We start from the raw sequence: 19,346 nt of genomic DNA on the forward strand, positions 1-19,346 counted from the left end.
CGGCAGAGAGCGGTGCGTCAGCAGCAGCGGGCGGCGCCGCGCTCCCCCGCCCTGCCCACCGCCTAGCTGGAGGAGCCGATAGCGGCCCGGGGAGAAAGAGCGGCTGCTGCCGGGAGAGAAGGGAGCGGGCCCGGCAGGGAGCCGAGTGGGTTGAGCAAGGCACCTCGAGCTCAGTCTGAGGGCCCAGAGGGTTTCCTGGAGGCTGTTTAATTTTCGAGCCCTGTGTTCTCTGTCCTCTGGACGCCCGGAGATGAAGAGAATGGTTTTCATCAAAAAGAGCTATTTTGGGAGTCTTTTAGCTAAGGATGAAACAAAACAACAACAGCAAAAAAAAAAGGGGGGGGGAGGAATATTGAGATCGATAAATCCAATTAATTAATTAATTAGTATTATTCCTGAAAGTTTATATTCAGCTTTACTTGATTTATCAGGAAATCAACATGTCAGTAATCTTGTTTTCTTACTTCCCTCTCCCCAATTTGTTTTACCTACATCACATCTTTGATTGTAGATGTTAAAGATCCAGGAGGAAGATTTGGAATACAGAATGAACATTGTGTGCTAATGCTTAGAGAGTCTTGGAAATAGTAAGGCAATGTTATGCCACATCTCTGGAATGTTAGGTTCCTAGATTTTGGAATCTAGCTTCTGAAAAGGAGCTTAGCAAGCAATCATTTATCTGTGAGGATGCTTGTTTTCTGCAGATGAAGCTGCTGAGGCTGTTCTTGTACGCTAAAACGGTTTTAAGAGGAACGAAAAGTGCCTTGGTAGATATCCACTAATGAGCATGGAAGGATTAGAGTTCATTAAAACAATTAAAACAGGGAACAAATGTTTCTTTTGGACAAGGTCTGTTCAAACTGCCAAACTTCTTATTTGTAGGATTTCAATTCTTCATTCCTTTTCCAGACCTTTTTGTTATTGCTGTTCTGTCCCACTTCAGTGTTCTACTGAATTACCACAGATATGGTGTGCAGTTATATTTCAGGAAACTGGAGACTGAAAGACATCAGACTGATTGTGGTATGCAGCAGAAGGAACATGTGAATAACTCTCCTCCATGAATAGGAAGAAAAGTTCTATAGGAAAGCTTGCATCAATAGGGCTGGATACCAATCATTGCAACATCCACACTTCAGGGTTCCAAAGTGGAAGACCTGTCCAAGACCTCCTTGGTGAATTTCCTCAGAAGGGTTGGGGTTTGGATTGTTTTTGGTTTTCCCATGACCCAGTTCAGTCAATACACTCAGCTTTTGTTAGCATACACAAAAATTTCCTAACCTCAGTTATCTTTATTGATGTTTCCTATCTTACATTCTGCTCTCCATTTATTCATGGATGATGAGAGCTGTATGCTTCAACTCCTTTTCCTTCTTCCTTTTGCCAGCAAAACAGGCTCCCAGTTTGCCTTGAGCAATATAACACTGGTGAGAGATCCAGAGGGTTTCTGGTTACTGCCTAGAGCACCTACCACCAGACCTGCAGGGGAAGCAGCTCGCTGTTCAACAGCATGACTTAGGATTATTGCAATTGCTTAAAAAACAGAACAAGGAAAGACTGAGAAAACAGAAGAGTAACAGGTAGGGGGAAAGACCAAAGGAATAGGAAAAAAAGAGGAGGATTAATATGTTGGGTAAAGGGACAGAAATAAGATGTAAGAGGGAGTTTTAGAAAACTGGTGTAGCCGATTTAGTTCTGGTGACAGTTGAGAATTTGCATAAAGGAAATTCCTGTGCATTTTCTGTGAAGTTCTTATGCTATTTTTGTCCTCCTTTTTTTCACACCAGCAGCGTTGTGTCCTGTCATGATATCCAAGAATGCATTTGCATCCAGTCTTTTTGTGAGCCTTTCTCAAGATGCAGCTGTAGAACTGGTGTGAATGATGGGGCCCGCTGCTGGCATTGGCTGACCTGCTGCTCTGAGGGGCACTTTCCAAGAGCTTGCCTCTTAACACTATGATCAACTAATTGCACTTCAGGGAGTTACTGAATCTACATAAAATGTTTCCTCCATAGAATAGAATCACAGAATCATAGAATCATAGAATCAATAAGGTTGGAAAAGACCTCAAAGATCATCAAGTCCAACCTGTCACCCAACACCTCATGACTACTAGACCATGGCACCAAGTGCCATGTCCAAACCCCTCTTGAATACCTCCAGGGACGGTGACTCCACCACCTCCCTGGGCAGCCCCTTCCAATGGCTAACAACTCTCTCAGTGAAGAACTTTCTCCTCACCTCGAGTCTAAACTTTCCCTGGCACAGCTTGAGACTGTGTCCTCTTGTTCTGGTGCTGGTTGCCTGGGAGAAGAGACCAACCCCCTCCTGGCTACAACCACCCTTCAGGTAGTTGTAGACAGCAAAATGTTTCAGCTAAAAAAATAAAGGGGGGGAGGAGAATTTGTTCCACAACATCTCTCTTTCAAAATTTCCACTGAAATAAATTATTCTTTTGCTATCTTAACCTAAGTTTGACTTATTTCAGATTATGTCTGCCACCACTATGGCCATCCATTTACTCAGAAGGGCAAACTTAGGTGTGCATCCATCTGTGCTAGCATTTTGTTTCATATGAGGTCTGTATTTTTTGGAAGCAAATCTGTGGTTGCTCTCCCTTCCTGCTTTTCAGTTCACTTTGCAGAGCAGCCACAGAAGACAGAGGAGAAACATGTCCCTTGAAACGTAACTGAAAGGTGCACTCCAACCACTGAAGGAGCCAGCCTGGAATAAACCTGTGGTAGTTTTAGGCTATGTCTTTACATTTTTTCACTGATCTTGAACAGAAAGTAGTAAAATGTGGCCCTCCAGTATCTGAAGGGGGCCTACCAGAAGGCTGGGGAGGGACTTCTCAGGATCTCAGGTAGTGATAGGACTAGGGGGAATGGAATGAAGCTGGAGGTGGGGAGATTCAGGCTGGATGTGAGAAGGAAGGTCTTCACCATGAGAGCGGTGAAGCCCTGGAATGGGTTGTCCAGGGAGGTGGTTGGGGCACTGTCCCTGGAGGTGTTTAAGCCCAGGCTGGATGAGGCTCTGGCCAGCCTGATCTAGTGTGGGGTGTCCCTGCCCATGGCAGGGGGGTTTGAACTAGATGATCCTTGTGGTCCCTTCCAACCCTGGCTGATACTATGATACTATAAAATGAAAATAAATCACTATTGGGTGTAAAAAGGAAAATAAAGATAATTCTAAACCATCCCATTGGAAGAGATAAGAGACTAAAACTGGTTGTCCCCAAATAATCTCTCTTCTCTTCTTGCTGCTTCACTCTGGGAGAGATATTAACTTGCTTCTGATTGAGCTTGGCTGCATTGTTTTGTGAAGTCTGACTTCTCTCTGTTCCTTTCTCTTCTTCTTTTTGTACAGGGAGGTAAGGGGGAGGCAGAGAGGGAGAAGCTAGTAGCTTCCCCTTGTCTTTGACCAGGGATGTTCTTGTGCTGTTTATTAATTGTAAATATCTGCAAATATTGTATATTTGTACATATTCATTGCATTCCATTGCAGATTATAGTTTGCTTGAAAACACAGCTTTCATTTGCTTCCAACTGAGCTGGTCTGGCAGATTTAATGTTGGGGTAGGGGCAATTTTTAACCTACAACAAAACCCTTCAGAGCACAAAGAGAATTCTCCCAATCAGGTCCAGCACCGCAGAGCTTTTCTCATTGCATCCAGCTGCTTGCTAACATAGATGTAGCTTACATGACAGAGTGATTAGAATGATGTTTTCTGTTATTGCATGTTTATAATCCCTCAACTCTTTCACTAGACTGGAGTAAAGCTTTGCATCCAGGAAATACTACAGGACTATCTGTACCCTGACTGTTTGATCACATGATGAAACATTTCAGACACAAAGAAAGGTTTTTAAATTTGCAAGGTATGCTTCTTCAAACTAGAGTGCTGCAGCCAGTGAACAAATACATGTGGCATATTATGAAAACAAAATTGAATCATAGAATTGTTAGGGTTGGAAGGGACCTCAAGGAGCATCTAGTTCCAACCCCCCTGCCATGGGCAGGGACACCTCACACTAGATCAGGTTGCTCAGAGCCACATCTCAGCCTGGCCTTAAAAACCTCCAGGGATGAGGCTTCCACCACCTCCCTGGGCAGCCTTTTCCAGTGTCTCACCACCCTCATGGTGAAGAACTTCTTCCTAACATCCAGTCTGAATCTACCCATTTCTAGTTATTTTCCTTTCCCCCTCGTCCCATCATTACCTGACACCCTAAAAAGTCCCTCTCCAGCTTTCTTGTAGGCCCCCTTCAGATACTGGAAGGCCACAACAAGGACTCCTTGGAGCTTTCTTTTCTCCAGACTGAACAGCCCCAATCACAATTGGGTCAGACTGTGGGAGGATTATTTGGATTTGCATGCAACATAGAAAGGGACTGTTTGTTTTGTTTCAGATGTTTACTTTTTCTGTTTCCCCCCCTGTAATTAATTCTACTTTTGGTTGTTGTTGTTGTTGGTTGGTTGGGTGGTTTTTTTTTGGTGTGTTGGGGGGTTTTTTTGGTATTATATCTAATCTGAAGATAAGCTAAAATAGAAGGCCTTGGGGCTTCTATCACAAAGAAGAAAAATATCAACAGAAACAGGGCTGTCCTGTCTTCACAAGACTCACTCCTTCAGCTGCTTGGTGAGGCAGCTTCATGGGTCTTCATTTCCAGACATAACAGAAATCTCTTGGTTGTAAGCATCTTGACCTTGCTCCTGAAGCACGCTAAATTAACTTACATCTTTGACACGCAGGAGGCTGGGCAGTTATGCCTCACTGACATTTCATACGATCTCATTTAGCAGGAAACAAAAAAAGATTTAAGCTAAATACTGCCATGCTGTGATAGTGCTCTGAGATCACATCTGGGGGTGGCTCCCACCAGACCAACAAACTTCTCATGCTATTGCTTTCCTTAGCCTGGTTACATGCAGGGTTTGTACTAGTGTAAGTGCCATTTAGGGGAGTAATCTTTCACTTAAATAGACTTGTACATTTCCTCCTACTAATGTATTCTACTGATTAAAGCTTTCATACATTAATATAACTTACCTTCTTCTTTAGCACAGGCATAAGCTTATCTATATACCCTCCTAATGCCAATTTAATGAACTTCTTGACAAGGCTTCATTAGACACACCTGTGTAGTTAAAAATGGTACTGCTCTCTCCCATACATAGACAACCTTTAGTACATGTCAGTGGCTGTCAGTTACAATCATATCCACACCTCATTGTCATGGATATATTTCAATAATACACAGGGATGAAATCTACTGAACCAGCAGGTTTGTTAAACAGCCATTTGGGTTAAACACCTGTGATTCAGACTCCCATCTTAATGCTGTGTTTCATAGAATCATAGGAACAAGCAGGTTGCAAAAGGACTCAGAGATCATCAAGTCACAGTATCACAGTATAATTAAGGTTGGAAGAGACCTCAAGGATCATTGAGTCCAACCTATCAACACAGACCCCATGACTAGACCATGGCACCAAGTGCCACGTCCAATCTCCTCTTCAACACCTCCAGGGACGGTGACTCCACCACCTCCCCAGGCAGCCCATTCCAATGACGAACAACTCGCTCGGTGAAGAACTTTCTCCTCACCTCGAGTCTAAACCTCCCCTGGCACAGCTTGAGACTGTGTGAGTCCATCCCATTACCTAATACCTAACACATCCTGACAACTAAACCATGGCTCCAAGTGCCACATCCAGTCCTTTTTTGAACACCTCCAGGGACAGGGACTCCACCACCTCCCTGGGCACCACATTCCAATGGCAAATTACTCTTTCTGTGAAGAACTTTCTCCTCACCTCCAGCTTAAACTTCTCCTGGTGCAGTCTGAGACTGTGTCCTCATGTCCTGTTGCTGGTTACCTGGGAGAAGAGGCTACAGCCTCCTTTCAGGTAGTTGTAGAGAGCAATAAGGTCACCCCTGAGCTTCCTCTTCCACAGGCTAAACACCCCCAGGTCCCTCAGCCTCTCCTAATAGGGCTTGTGCTCGAGACCTCTCACCAGTCTTGTTGCCCTTCTCTGGACATGTTCAAGTGTCTCAGTGTCCTTCTTAAATTGAGGAACCCAGAACAGTACTCATTTTAAGGGCTCTTTCCTAGTTCTTTCAGCAACTCAGGTGGATCAGATACCTCCTACTGCCTGGCACAGCTACATTAGACAGGTTTTGCCCTCTGTGTTGCCCATGTATTCTGTCCCTTTTAGAAGAGTGTGCCTGTTGCCTTACAGGCATCACAGTGAAGACATGGTGCTGCTCTTTTCTTGTTTTCTTTTTTTTCCTAAAGTCTTCATGGCATAAACAGTCATGTCCATGTAATATTTGAATTCATAGCATGAATTACATTGTTTGAATTAGTATTTTCAAAACAGCTTCTTGATTGTCTCCTAAACATCTGCAAGGTTATTTATAGCCACAGAAACTTGTAGGGTATGAGTGGCGCTGGACTATTCTTACTTCTTTGCAGTTGGCAGCCTGGACTTTGTGAGCCCACATGTGTTCATTGCAAGCAATAGCTCAGCATCACAGGCTGCTTCTGGCTACATATTACCTCATCATGAAGCCACGCAGCCTATTGTTCCATTTGTTTCATTCTGTACATTCACAATTGATCTGTATAAGGTGATTGCTGTGAAACAATCTGAGGTGTGAAATTCAGAGCTCAGCAGCTACAGGCATACCAGTTCCTCAAGTAGATGGTCTTAATTTCCATGGTAGATGCCTTTGTTTGCTTTTAATGGGGTTCACTTCTCATGTGTATTAAGCTAGACCACAAAAATGCATACTTATTGGGGGGGAAAAAAAAAGGGAGCTGCTGCAGAACAGATACTCTGCAGCTCTTTCCTGTATAGACAAGTCCTATGGTGCAGATCATTGCTTTGTCTGCCCTTAATGACTTCATGCCATGTTTTTGCATTCTATTACATGGCCAAAAAAGCTAAAGCCAAGGACTATTTGATGTGTGTTACTTAATTAGGCATGCTTGCAGACATCTGACTCTCTAGTTCCTGCCTGTGGCTTGCTCCTACAACATTTGGGCTTAGTTATACATTGTTTTTAATTACCTCGTAGCCGCCAGTGTTGGATACTAGTATAACCTTCTGTGGTGGGAAGAGTGGTGAAAATGTCTCAGTTACCTTGTTACAAAACTCATTGCTATAACCTCAAAATTTGTGTTATAACAATGCTCCTGGGGAGGTTTGCAATGCCGTCTGTCTTAGCTCAGCTTGTGACATCTCTCTACCACGTGCGTGCCGTGATTTCAAATAGGTATTTCCATGCTGTGCTGTGCTGCACTGCCTCACTTCCTTTGCACAGAAAAGGAAGAAAACAGGAGTATGTTTGCAATAATTTATTTGTGGGCTTTGTTTTTCAGAGAGTTTTTGCATTACTTAAATAAAATAGAATAATTCTGTAAAGCATTTTGCCCCTGTGCATTGAGAGAATGGTAGCTGGGCTTGCTGGTGCAGTTATACTGATTATACTCTGATGGCAGATATGTTGTACAATATCTGAGGAACAATTACAACTGACATTTCAAGGGAGTACACAAGGAGCTCTTCCTTACCTGTAGCTCTCCCCTGCCTTTTCAGACTATGTTATCTTTTTTATCTGTGAGAGTCAGGGCCTTGATTCCCTGGCATCCACCCAGACCACTCTCAGCAACTGCAGAATTCTCACCAAACACAGGAAAGAGACATGCAAATTTTAAGTGAGAGCCTGCTGAGGTCAAATACAAAAGATGATGTTGGTTCCGTTTTTGCACTTATTCAAAATAGACAGGCAGAGAGCAGCTGTGGTAATTGAACAGCTTCAGGCAGCAAGTAATACAGAGAATGATAAGGAGGAACAGGACACCTTCAACTGTTTGAACTTCAGTTCTCTGCTAACAGACAATATCTCTTAAGTCTGTAACTCTCTTTGAATCATAGGTATGTCAGAGTTGGAAGGGACCTCAGGGATCATCTAGTTCCAATTCCCCTGCCATGGGCAGGGACACCTCACACTGAATCAGGTTGCTCAGAGCCCCACTCAGCCTGATGGTTTTATATATGTACATAGTCCTCTACTAATTCAAGCTCTTGTATTGTCTTAAACTTCAGTTTTTCTTTTACAAAGAACTGCCTGTCAAATCAAGTTGCCTATTGTCCTGGTTTGAGTGAGAACAGAACTACTTCTGGTCAGTGATTTTAATTTCCAGCTGAGTCTCTCTTAAGTAACTGCACTTTCTGAAATGAATGGTATATTTTCATAGACAGGGTCTGCTTCTAGCAGAAATAATGCCCAATGTTTCTAGGTAGTAACAAGAACTGGTATGGAGACCAAGGTCACTGCTTTGTCTTGTGTACCCTGTTGGGGTGCAATAAGTAAGAGGTTGCATCTATGGGGAGGAGCAGACAGGACAGGTGGCTCTAAATTGGTCAGGTAGGTATTCATTTCCATATGCATCATAGTAAGTATAAAGCTGAGGTATCACAAGGGTGAAGCTCTTCTTCAATGGCTGTTGTCTGAGGCAGACTTTGTTCTGCCTTCAATCCCGATCTGAGTGCTGGTGCTGGTGGACAAGAAGCTCAACATGAGCTCTCAGTGTGCACTTGCAGCCCGCAAAGCCAATCAGATCCTGGGCTGCATCAGGAGAAGTGTGGCCAGCAGGTCAAGGGAGGTGATCCTCCCCCTCTACTCAGCCCTGGGGAGACCCCACCTGGAGTACTGTGTCTAGTTCTGGAGCCCCTATTACAAGAGGGATGTGGAGGTGCTGGAGCGTGTCCAGAGAAGGGCCACGAGGATGACCAGAGGGCTGGAGCACCTCTCCTATGAGGACAGACTGAAGGAGTTGGGGCTGTTCAGTCTGCAGAAGAGAAGGCTCCGAGGTGACCTAATTGTGGCCTTCCAGTATCTGAAGGGGGCTACAGGAAGGCTGGGGAAGGACTTCTCAGGATCTCAGGTAGTGATAGGACTAGGGGGAATGGGATGAAGCTGGAGGTGGGGAGATTCAGGCTAGATGTGAGGAGGAAGTTCTTCACCATGAGAGTGGTGAAGCCCTGGAATGGGTTGTCCAGGGAGGTGGTCGAGGCCCTGTCCCTGGAGGTGTTTAAGCCCAGGCTGGATGAGGCTCTGTCCAGCCTGATCTAGTGTAGGGTGTCCCTGCCCATGGCAGGGGGGTTGGAACTAGATGATCCTTGTGGTCCCTTCCAACCCTGAATGATACTATGATACTATGATACTATGATCTATGCATTACTGAATCCTGTCCCAAACTGCCTCTGGAGTACAATCCTGCACTTCCCCAGTGCTTGCCCACGACATCAGTGGTGAGTGATGAAATTGCTATCAGGGGTACTGGGTTCAGTATTGGGGGTTTTATATATTGGTATGCATTTTGGTTTATTTTTATTATTTCCATTAAAGCTGGTTTATTTTTCCAACCCATAAATCTCTCTCCCTTATTTCTTTTCTGTCCTCTTTTGGAAGGAAGAGAGGTTAATAGAGAGTGCCTGCCACTTGTCTTGACATCTGTTTTTCAAAATACAGAATCTCTTATTTTGAGAACAGTTAATATTCATCATGGGAAATAGTGAGGATCTGAGGATCAAGCCTGTGCTGGCATTGGTGTTGTATGCTTCTTGCAACTCTGTGAAGAAAAAGCTAAATGCTCCATGTCTGTCCTTTCACATAATATCCCCAGGATACCCTGTAATTGCTCTAGCCATGTGAGTAAAGAGCTCTCATTAATGTGCAATATTTATCTTCAGCCACTCTGCTGCACCCTCAGCCTTGCATCAGCAGGTCAGCTCTGTGAGTGCAGCTTAGCCTTTGCTGTTGTTATTGCAAGAGGAACGGGAAGGTTTCAGTGGATGCTGCCTCAAGGGCTGGTTTAGTACATCATCTTTCTTGGAAAGACAATGGTTTATCTATGTGCAGCCTTTTAACCAGTTTGAAATACCTGCATTTTGCAGAGACAACTTTTCCAACTGGTGAGAAAATTCCCCAAACCTCTGTTTACCAGCACTTGCTGTGTTTTTGCTATTGCTCTTGCACACATGCACAAGGAACTGTTTGCATCAATACATACAGCAAATCTGTAGCCACCCACCTCTGCTACTCCACAGCTCTCCTGGATGGAGTTAAACATCTTCTTCCTTCTGTCCAATTGTTCATTAAAACCATTTGGAAGCAAATGGTAAGTTGGATCTTTAGGAGGCCACACCACTGTCAATAATGTAACTAGCAGCCATGAAATCACAAGCAGGAGGGCAACCATGGCTGTCCCAAAATCAGCTTGAGAAGCTGTTCTTTTTCATCAGAACTATTAGCACATTGAGAGAGTCCTTTACAGTATATTTGCTGAGGAATCTTTATATTCTAATTATTGTTATCTTACATACCCATTCCATTTAAGTTTAAACCTTTAAAACTTTGTAATTTAGTTGCTGTTCATCCTAAAAGTACATTTTCAAACTTCAGCATGGATCATGTGATTCTGCTGTAGGAAAAAGAAGACCAAAGTCTCTTCATTCAAACCTTGAGTCATAATCAAGAAGTTAGTATTGTCTTTATTGCCCAGACTCACTCACTTCCCTCTGAATTGATACAATATGATCTTAATGGAGGCTCTAATCATCATGACAGCAGCTCCAGCTGCTGATCTACTGGCAGCAAATAGTCACTAGAAAGCAGTGAGCACAGTTAGATTCCTAAAGCAGCTGTCAATGCTTGGAACCATCTCCAGGAGTGCCACCACTCACCTTTGAAATTCTTTGACCACTGCTTGCCCTTCTATTCTTCATCCCAAGCTCATCCCAAGAGGAGCATCACAAGGCAATAGCCCTACAGAAACAGCTGCTTTCATGTTCCCTCTTCTCCAATGCTGTCCACATTATGTCCAAGTTGCTAGGCTGTTGACATAGAATCATAGAACCAATAAGATTGGAAAAGACCTCAAAGATCATCAAGTGCAACCTGTCACCCAAGACCTCATGACTACTAAACCATGGCTTCAAGTGCCATGTCCGATCCCTTTTTGAACACCTCCAGGGATGGTGACTCCACCACCTCCCTGGGCAGCACATTCCAATGGCTAACAACTCAACAACACTCTCTGTGAAGAACTTTCTCCTCACCTTGAGCCTAATATTCCCCTGGTGCACTTTGAGACTGTGTCCTCTTGTTCTGGTGCTGGTTGCCTGGGAGAAGAGACCAACCCCCTCCTGGCTACAATCTCCCTTCCAGCTCTTCAAATTCATCCACCTAGATGACAGCCAATAGACAGGAAGAGCTATTCAGTAGTAGTGGTCTTCAGAAAGATGGTGCACGGTGCTTTGAAAATGGCACCTAGAGGGTTAGCAGCAAACTCGCAGTGGACAACTGAACATAGGGAGCTCAGGATTCTGATAGGTTGGAAACTTTGCTCAGGGGTGACCTTATTACTCTCTACAACTACCTGAAGGGAGGTTGTAGACAGGCGGATGTTGGTCTCTTCTCTCAGGCAGCCAGTACCAGAACAAGAGGACACAGTCTCAGGCTGTGCCAGGGGAGGTTTAGGCTGGATGTTAGGAAGAAGTTCTATACAGAGAGAGTGATTGCCCATTGGAATGGGCTGCCTGGGGAGGTGGTGGAGTCACTGTCATTGGAGGTGTTCAGGAGGAAACTGGATGGGGTTCTTGGTGCCATAGGTTAGTTGTTTAGGTGGGTTGGATTGGTTGATGGGTTGGATGCGATGATCTTGAAGGTCTCTTCCAACTTGGTCTGGTCTATTCTATTCTATTCTATTCTATTCTATTCTATTCTATTCTATTCTATTCTATTCTATTCTATTCTATTCTATTCTACTGCAGCCTGTGGGGCACTCAAAAGATACCGGATTGCAGCACAGCACCTGCCTGTGAATTCTTTGCAGTTATGCAGGAAACCCCAAATGTCACCTTCCCAGACATCAGTGACTTTCTGAAAGGGGAAGAACAGACATCAGCAACCTGCTGTTAGAACACTGCAGGTCCCATTATGCAGGAAACTCTTTAAAAGACCCAATGGGAGGAAGGCACTGAGGGTCTTCCTGCAAGACTAAGATACTATTCACACTATGTACAACTGGATGTGCTCAGAGATCTGGTGATCCCCCACAATTTTCTCCTCGTAGCTCCCTGCTCTGTCAGGGCAGATACAGCCACTCCACATGCTGGGGACTGGCAAGTACAAGACTCCCAGGCTAGAGTGCCATCTACTGAATCACCACCACCTTTGACTATGGCAATTTGATTAGGGTTTGTAGGTTTACCCACAGCATTTGAAGTAAAAGCAGCTATACCTGAGATATATCACTGATGAGTTATATCTAATAACACATTTAAATGTTTAAATCTGGCAACTGGTGTTTGAGTTACTCCTGGAGGAGTAACATCAGCTGGTAAGTCTGTAACTCTCATTCAATAAAGATAGATCTATGTTTGTTGGGGCTTTTTGTTCATTTGTTTGGGGGGTGTGTGTGGGGGTTGTTTGGTTTGGGGTTTTGTTTGGTTCGATTTGTTTGGCTGTTTTGTGACTTGAGGTGATGGCATTCTTTTTCTAAGCAGTGATGTGCAAAATACTGGCGCCTGCAGGTCTGTGACAATTAAAAGAAACAACAGAGTTTCAAAGGGAAGCCCATGAATGCTGCCTTTCATCTAAGGACTACCACGTATTTCATCTAAAGCAAAAGCCACCCAGATCATCAATACCACGATTATTAACACTGGAATGAGACAAGCATGCCTCAGGTGACTGTAAGCTTGCAGCTCGAAATGTTTCATCTTGCCCAGGCTACTTGTGATGCTCAGTGACAAAGGAGCAAATGGGGCTGAAGAAGTTCAGGCAGCCTTTGAATTTCAGGCAGTGGAATTAAAAAATGCATTCAGCAGTCTCATGCTGTCCAAATGTATTTGTTCGTATGTAATAACCTCTGTAACTGTGTTTGTCTTGATTGGCCTAATTATCCTGGCATCTTTTGAAATGAATTGTCCACAAGAATGAGACATATTTTCAGCCTGCTGACCATAGCATGTGCACACTAAAGAAAAATTTTTATTGCCCCTGGGACAGAAAAAGACAATACAAATCAATGCTGCAGTAGAAAGTGTTAGTGTTGTCTAGAGTTAAGAGCTACATTTCTGCATGTCTCACTGTTTTCCACTGGTTGATTTGGGTTTAAATGGAGTTATCTAGCTTAAACTAGCTTTTGGGTGGCATTAAAACACTAACTTTCTAGCATCACTTGCAGTATACTTGGAAGACTGCAATTTGGTTTATTAGGACAAGCATCACAGAATCACTGAATTGCAGAATGTTAGGGGTTGGAAGGAACCTCCAGAAATCACTGAGTCCACCCCCCTGCCAAAGCAGCATCACTTAAGGCAGGCCCCACAGCAATGCATCCAACCAGGTTTTGATTCTCCAGAGAAGGACACTCCACAACCTCTCTGGGCAGCCTGTTCCTGTGCTCCTTCACCCTTATTTTAGAGAAGTTTCTCCTCATGTTGAGCTGGAACCTTCTGTGTTCTAGCTTCTACCTGTTGTTCCTTGTCCTATCACTGGGCACCACCAAAAAGAGACTATCATCTTCATCTTGATACCCACCCCTCAAACATCTATAGATGTTGATAAGATTCCCTGTCAGCCTTCTCAAGACTAAACAGCCCCAGGTCTCTCAGTCTCTCTTCATAGAAGAGATGTTCAGAGTCCCACAATCATCCTTACAGCTCTCCATTGGACTCTCTTCAGCAGATCCCCGTCCCTCTTGAACTGGGGAGCCCAAAACGGGAGACACTATTCCAACCTGGCCCACACACTAGTCATATTCCTATGCATATGTGACTGCCAGATGTGCTAGCTCAGTGGGCAGGGCTGGGTGGGTCACTCAGGATGATCAGATCTTTGTTGAGATACTTCTCACATCCTTAGTGTGTGCCACCTGGGCACACTGTTTACTCATATTCAGATGCTTGTCAATTAGAACCCCCAGATCCTTTTCTGCCACAGCTCTCCAGCCATACGTCCCCAAGCCTGTAGTGTTGCTACCAGAGGGATCTGGATCAATGGCTTGAGACCAGTGGTATGAGGTTCAACAAGGCCAAGTGCCACGTCCTGCACTTGAGTCACAACAACCCTATGCAACACTACAGGCTTGGGGAAAGCTGCCCAGCAGAGAAAGACTTAGGTCTGAATATGAAACAGGAGCGTGACCAGATGGCCAAGAAGGCCAACAGCATTCTAGCTTGTCAGAAATAGTGTGATCAGCAGGACTAAGGAAGTGATTGTCCCTCTGCACTTGACACTGCTGAGGCCACACCTGAATACTGGGTTCAGTTTTGGTCCCCTCACTACAAGGATGTTGAGATGCTGCAACAAGTCCAAGCAGAACAACAAAACTGGTGAAGGGCATAAAGCCTGAGGCACAGGAGGAGTGGCTGAGTGAACTGGGGTCGTTTAGCCTGGAGAAAGGGAGGTTCAGGCGACACCTTATTGCTCACTACAAATCCCTGAAAGGACGTTGTAGCAACGTGGGTGTCAGACTCTTCACGGGTAATCAAGTGCTAAGATGAGGGGAATCAGTCTCAAGTTGCACCAGCGGAGGTTTAGGGTAGATACTGGGAAAAATTTCTTCACTGAAAGGGTTGTAAAGCATTGGAACAGGCTGTCCAGGGAAGCAGTTGAGTCATCATCCCTGGAAATATATGAAAGGCATACAGATGGGGAACTCGGGGACATGGTTTTGTGTTAGACTTGGCAGTTCTTAGGTTAATGATTTGACTATTAAGAGTCTTTTCCAGCCTAAATGATTTTATGGTTCTAAGTGTTTTTTATCATTCCTTCTCTTAATACAGGCATAACTTCCTGATTGTTGACCCTGATTATAAAGTCAGGCAACAAGGCTCAGTGTTTCTGACACAGATTTCAAACTGGAACTCTGTCCAGAGCAGTGTACCTGAATAAGAAAACCATTTTGGGTAGGGTAAATCAGACAGAGGCCAACGATGCCTCCACTGGTTTATCAAATCAAAGGATTTGCATATTTGACCAAGGAAACAACCCAAAATCTGCCCTCCAATGCTACATCCAGAAGGGCTACCTTTACACCACCTTAAATTATTTTCTCAGACACTGCAATGAGTGCAAGTACTTGACCACTTACTAAAACCATTACTTGGCAAGAAAGTCCACCACAAAAGGTTACCGCATGCTCAAACACCATGCCATCAACACCAGCATCTTTAGACACAAGAATATCAGCTCCCATCTGCCAGGTGCCATCTGGAGCCCTGGGAATCGTATCCAGTTCTCTAACCACATTAATAATTCCCACTGCACTTTACAAGGAAGGAAAGCACCGTTTCTGCTAGCATGGGGGTGGACCAATTGCAGGCTTTTTTTTTTCCCCCTCTGGGCCAGGTGCTTCAATTTTCCTGTGTAATTTTTTTCTCCCCCCTTAAACCATCTATCATTTATTTGAAATTAGAGCTCAAAGTGCGTTGATAGGGAACCCTGAAAGGGAATTTGGGAGACGGGAGTGTTTCATTTGAACTTCAAAAGGATCTGATGTTACACAAGCTGACAGCTTTCCAACAGGAAGGAGGAGCAGGAGCAAAACCCAAAGCTCTTGCAGGTCTTTCCAGGTCTTGTTGAGAGCACCTCAGCCACTCTGCACCCTCTCAAGTTTTGTCACAGCTGAAGGCTGGGAGACCAGTGAAATGCTGTCGGGCAGAAACTACCCAAAAATCAGTACATGAGACAGATAGACTGACGAGCTGTTCGTGCTGTTTTGCTCTGCAAAACAACTCCGTGAGCAAATGGAAGCACAGCTTCCTAAGCCTGTAGGGAAAAACATTGTTTGACCCTGCAATGTTTCGGTCCAGGAACCAGCCAACCATACTGCCATGGTGCTGCACTTCAGCTTGGAAGGTGCAGTAAGAAATTTTGTTTTGGGGAAGGCACTTCAGAAACAAATTCGGGGACATGTGGCTTGGCTAATGGCCCAAGTTTAGCAGCCTTGGTCAGTAGACGTAAGCAACTAAATTCAATAGTTGAATACAAAGTATCAGTTTGAGAAGCAAATTCAAACAGAGAAGCAACACTAATGGTAAGGAAAACACTGAGGATGTTTGAGAAAGCTCACAGGACAGGAAAAACCTTTTATAGTTCAAGAGCTCAAAACAAGGTGAATAATGACTTGCAGTTAAGGGACAAAATAGTAAAATAATTACTTCTAGTTGTATTCGAAGTCCTGGCAGCATAGCTTGAGTCAAAAACATGCTACAATCTATTGTTAAGGAACTGCCAAGCAGTTTTTAAGGAGAACTGGACCATAAATCTAGAGTTACCATGAGGCATGCAGAAACACTTTGTGCTGAACGGGTAACATTCACTTGCAGTGCTGATAGCTTTGTTTTCCTTTCCTCTCTTCTCTCTCCAGGTACTAGGAACACTTGTCATATTCCTTTTAACAGCAATTACTTCAACACAAATTAGGAATTTTATTCTTTCTCAGCAAAGAAGAACCAGGCTGTGAGAGGATGATGTGTGATGGGTTAACACCCATCCTGGAAGCAGGGTGGAGAGGGCTTGCAAGTGCTTTGCACTCCCTGCAGGGCGTTTTCCCCCTGGGAAACTGAGTCTGTTCCACTCCCCCTCCCTGACCAGCTAGGGCCTAAAAGGGAGGACACTGCAGCCATTAGCTCTCTTTTTGGCTCCGGCTTTCTTGGATAAGAGCTACTGCAGCTGCCTTCCTGCTTCTCTGCCACGTGGTCAGGCCTGATCCTTCTCCCAGCTATGTCCACAAGGACTTCAAAGGACTGGTTTTGCATTTCATTTTTTGTCCCCCCATCCATCCTTATGCCTTACCCTTGTGAACCCTACCTCTTATTGTTACATATATATATATGTATGTGTGTGTGTATATATATATATATAAAGAAAATTCTTTACCTCTACTTCCAAGCCAACTCCAAATTATTTCTTGGTGGATTTGCTACTTCCCTTTCTTTTTCCTTTCTGTTAGGAAGGAAGAGGGGGGAAGAAAGGGAGGGATTCTCAGCCTTGCCCCCCTCTGAGCTCTTACGTCCCAGTTAAGGCTCAACCACCACATGATGTCCTAAATGATCTTGATTTGAATTTTGCATAAATCTAGCACTCCCAGGTTATGTTTAACTCAAATGTATTTCCTTCAGCTGGGATGAGTAGTGGTGGAGCAAGCACAGGTGGGGGGAAAATAGCATAGTTGTGGGTTGTTTTTTTCAGGGCATAAGCATCAACACAAAAACAATCATGAAATGACAGCCTGAAACCTATTTGTCTTGGTATAAGAATGGACAATGACCAGAAATCTCTGCACAACTCACTAGCTACAGAAGATATCTCATTTATTTAATCAGTTAATTTTAAATTAATAACATTTGTTATTTTCTTTTTGCATATGTATGCAGCACATTCAGCATAACCTTACATGACTCAGAACTTTGAAGTGTTGCATTTTCATTGCTATCAAAACCAGAGTTTGACACAAAGTAGGGGGGGGGGGGGGGGAAGGGCAAACAAACACCAATCAGCATTTCCACTGTCCTTAACATAAAAAGAATCACAAATCTAAATGCCTCACAAGCTGTAAAGTTGTTTAAAAGTGAATACAATGCATTTTTATGCATAGTCAGAAGGAAGAACCAAATATAAGGTAAAAGCTGTAGCTAGTCTTAAATCTGTTTTTTCAGGGTTACAAATTGAGAATCAATCAAAAACCCCAACACATCTGCATCTACCACTTAACCATTTAAATCAACTGCTTAAAAAAACATAACCCAGCAGCAACTTCATGTCAGCATTTGCAACAAAGTACAGAAACTGCAGTTTCAGACAGGAAAACCCAAACTGGTGAAATAATGTTTTTAAGACTCTTTTAAAAAGCACTCCATGCTGAAAAAATGCAGGCAGGAGAACACAATCTGCTTTGGGATTCTTGTTTAGCCTGTTCTCCAAGCTAGTAGGTGAAACAAAAAGCGAGGATTTCAGGATCCATACCTGTAAAAATATTCCTGTTGTAGGCCCCAATGAATTAAGCCATGAACTCTGTTGACTTAACAAAGCTGGGGTAATTTGTCTAAGGAATAGGCAAGAGAAGCTAGATAAACTGAAATTATCATTACCTGGTGCAAGGGCTACCCTGCACTAACTGGGTTATCAAATTTGTCCTCAAGTCACAGACAGTGACTGAATTCTGCCCATATCCAGAAATAAGAAGTCTTGACAAAACAGTTACACACAAAAAGGTGATTCAGCCTCAGTTGCCACTGCAGCGTGGAACTATAAAGTGTTCTATGACAAATTTTGATTTTGAAACTATGAGAGGACAAATAATTATAGTAAAAATCTGTGAAACAGTGTCAGAGAACATCAAGCATAGACTAAATTTCTTCAGCACTCCATATGAAGGTTTCCAGCAACACTCATCTTTTTTTAACCTTCTAAGAAAAACATAACTGGGCAATCTTAATTCTCTCATTTGAGACACTAATGTATTGCAGGATTTGTTTTTAGCTACAACTCTAAATTAAGGGAATTCTGAAACAAGCTTGACCATTGACACATGGACAAGCACAGCTCAAGTCAAACATCACCACTGTACTTAAAACACAAATAAAAGGTAGGTTAGATGAAAGCAAGTAAAAAGAAGAGGGGCAACTGGAGGAAGAATGGAAAAGGGCAACTTCCCTCCTCCTGAGTTCTCCACCCCTTACTTCTGCCTATCTGAAGGCATTCTCCAGGCAGCTGATGACAAAATCTTTTGTTTAAAGTATATGACTTAAGGATACGCATTAACCTGCTTCACTTCAAAGACAGACCAACAACAGTACTCTTTGGGCAACAGCCTGAAGAATAATTCCATCCTAATCACTTCTAGTTACACTATAGCCTTGTACTAATATTTGAAATTAAAAGCAAAGGCCGATACTGTCAACATGTCAAATATTTCCTCACACATCTGTAGAGGCAACTTAGCCTTGTGACCAGTAGCCATATCTAGGTAGTATGGTTGCAATCTGTGACTTAAACAAGTAACCAAAGCACATTAATTTCACAGGCTCTTCCTGGCTAAAAAACCCCCCAAACTTACGTCAGGTATAGTTCACTGGAAAAATACAAAGATCAAAGCATAGTATTTATCTGATATTATGATTACAGAGTAGCAACAGGGTAGTATAAATTGATCAATCCACCCAAAACCCCCTAACTTACAGTTAATTATGAACTGAGAGCTTAACGTATCAAAAGCTCAAGAAATATACCGTTTCAAAAGAGTCACAGCCTATCAGTA

This window comes from Melanerpes formicivorus, unplaced genomic scaffold, assembly GCF_026170545.1.
Source record: "Melanerpes formicivorus ecotype bairdi unplaced genomic scaffold, bMelFor1.0.p_v2 SCAF_207, whole genome shotgun sequence".
NCBI classification, from domain to species: Eukaryota; Metazoa; Chordata; class Aves; order Piciformes; family Picidae; genus Melanerpes; species Melanerpes formicivorus.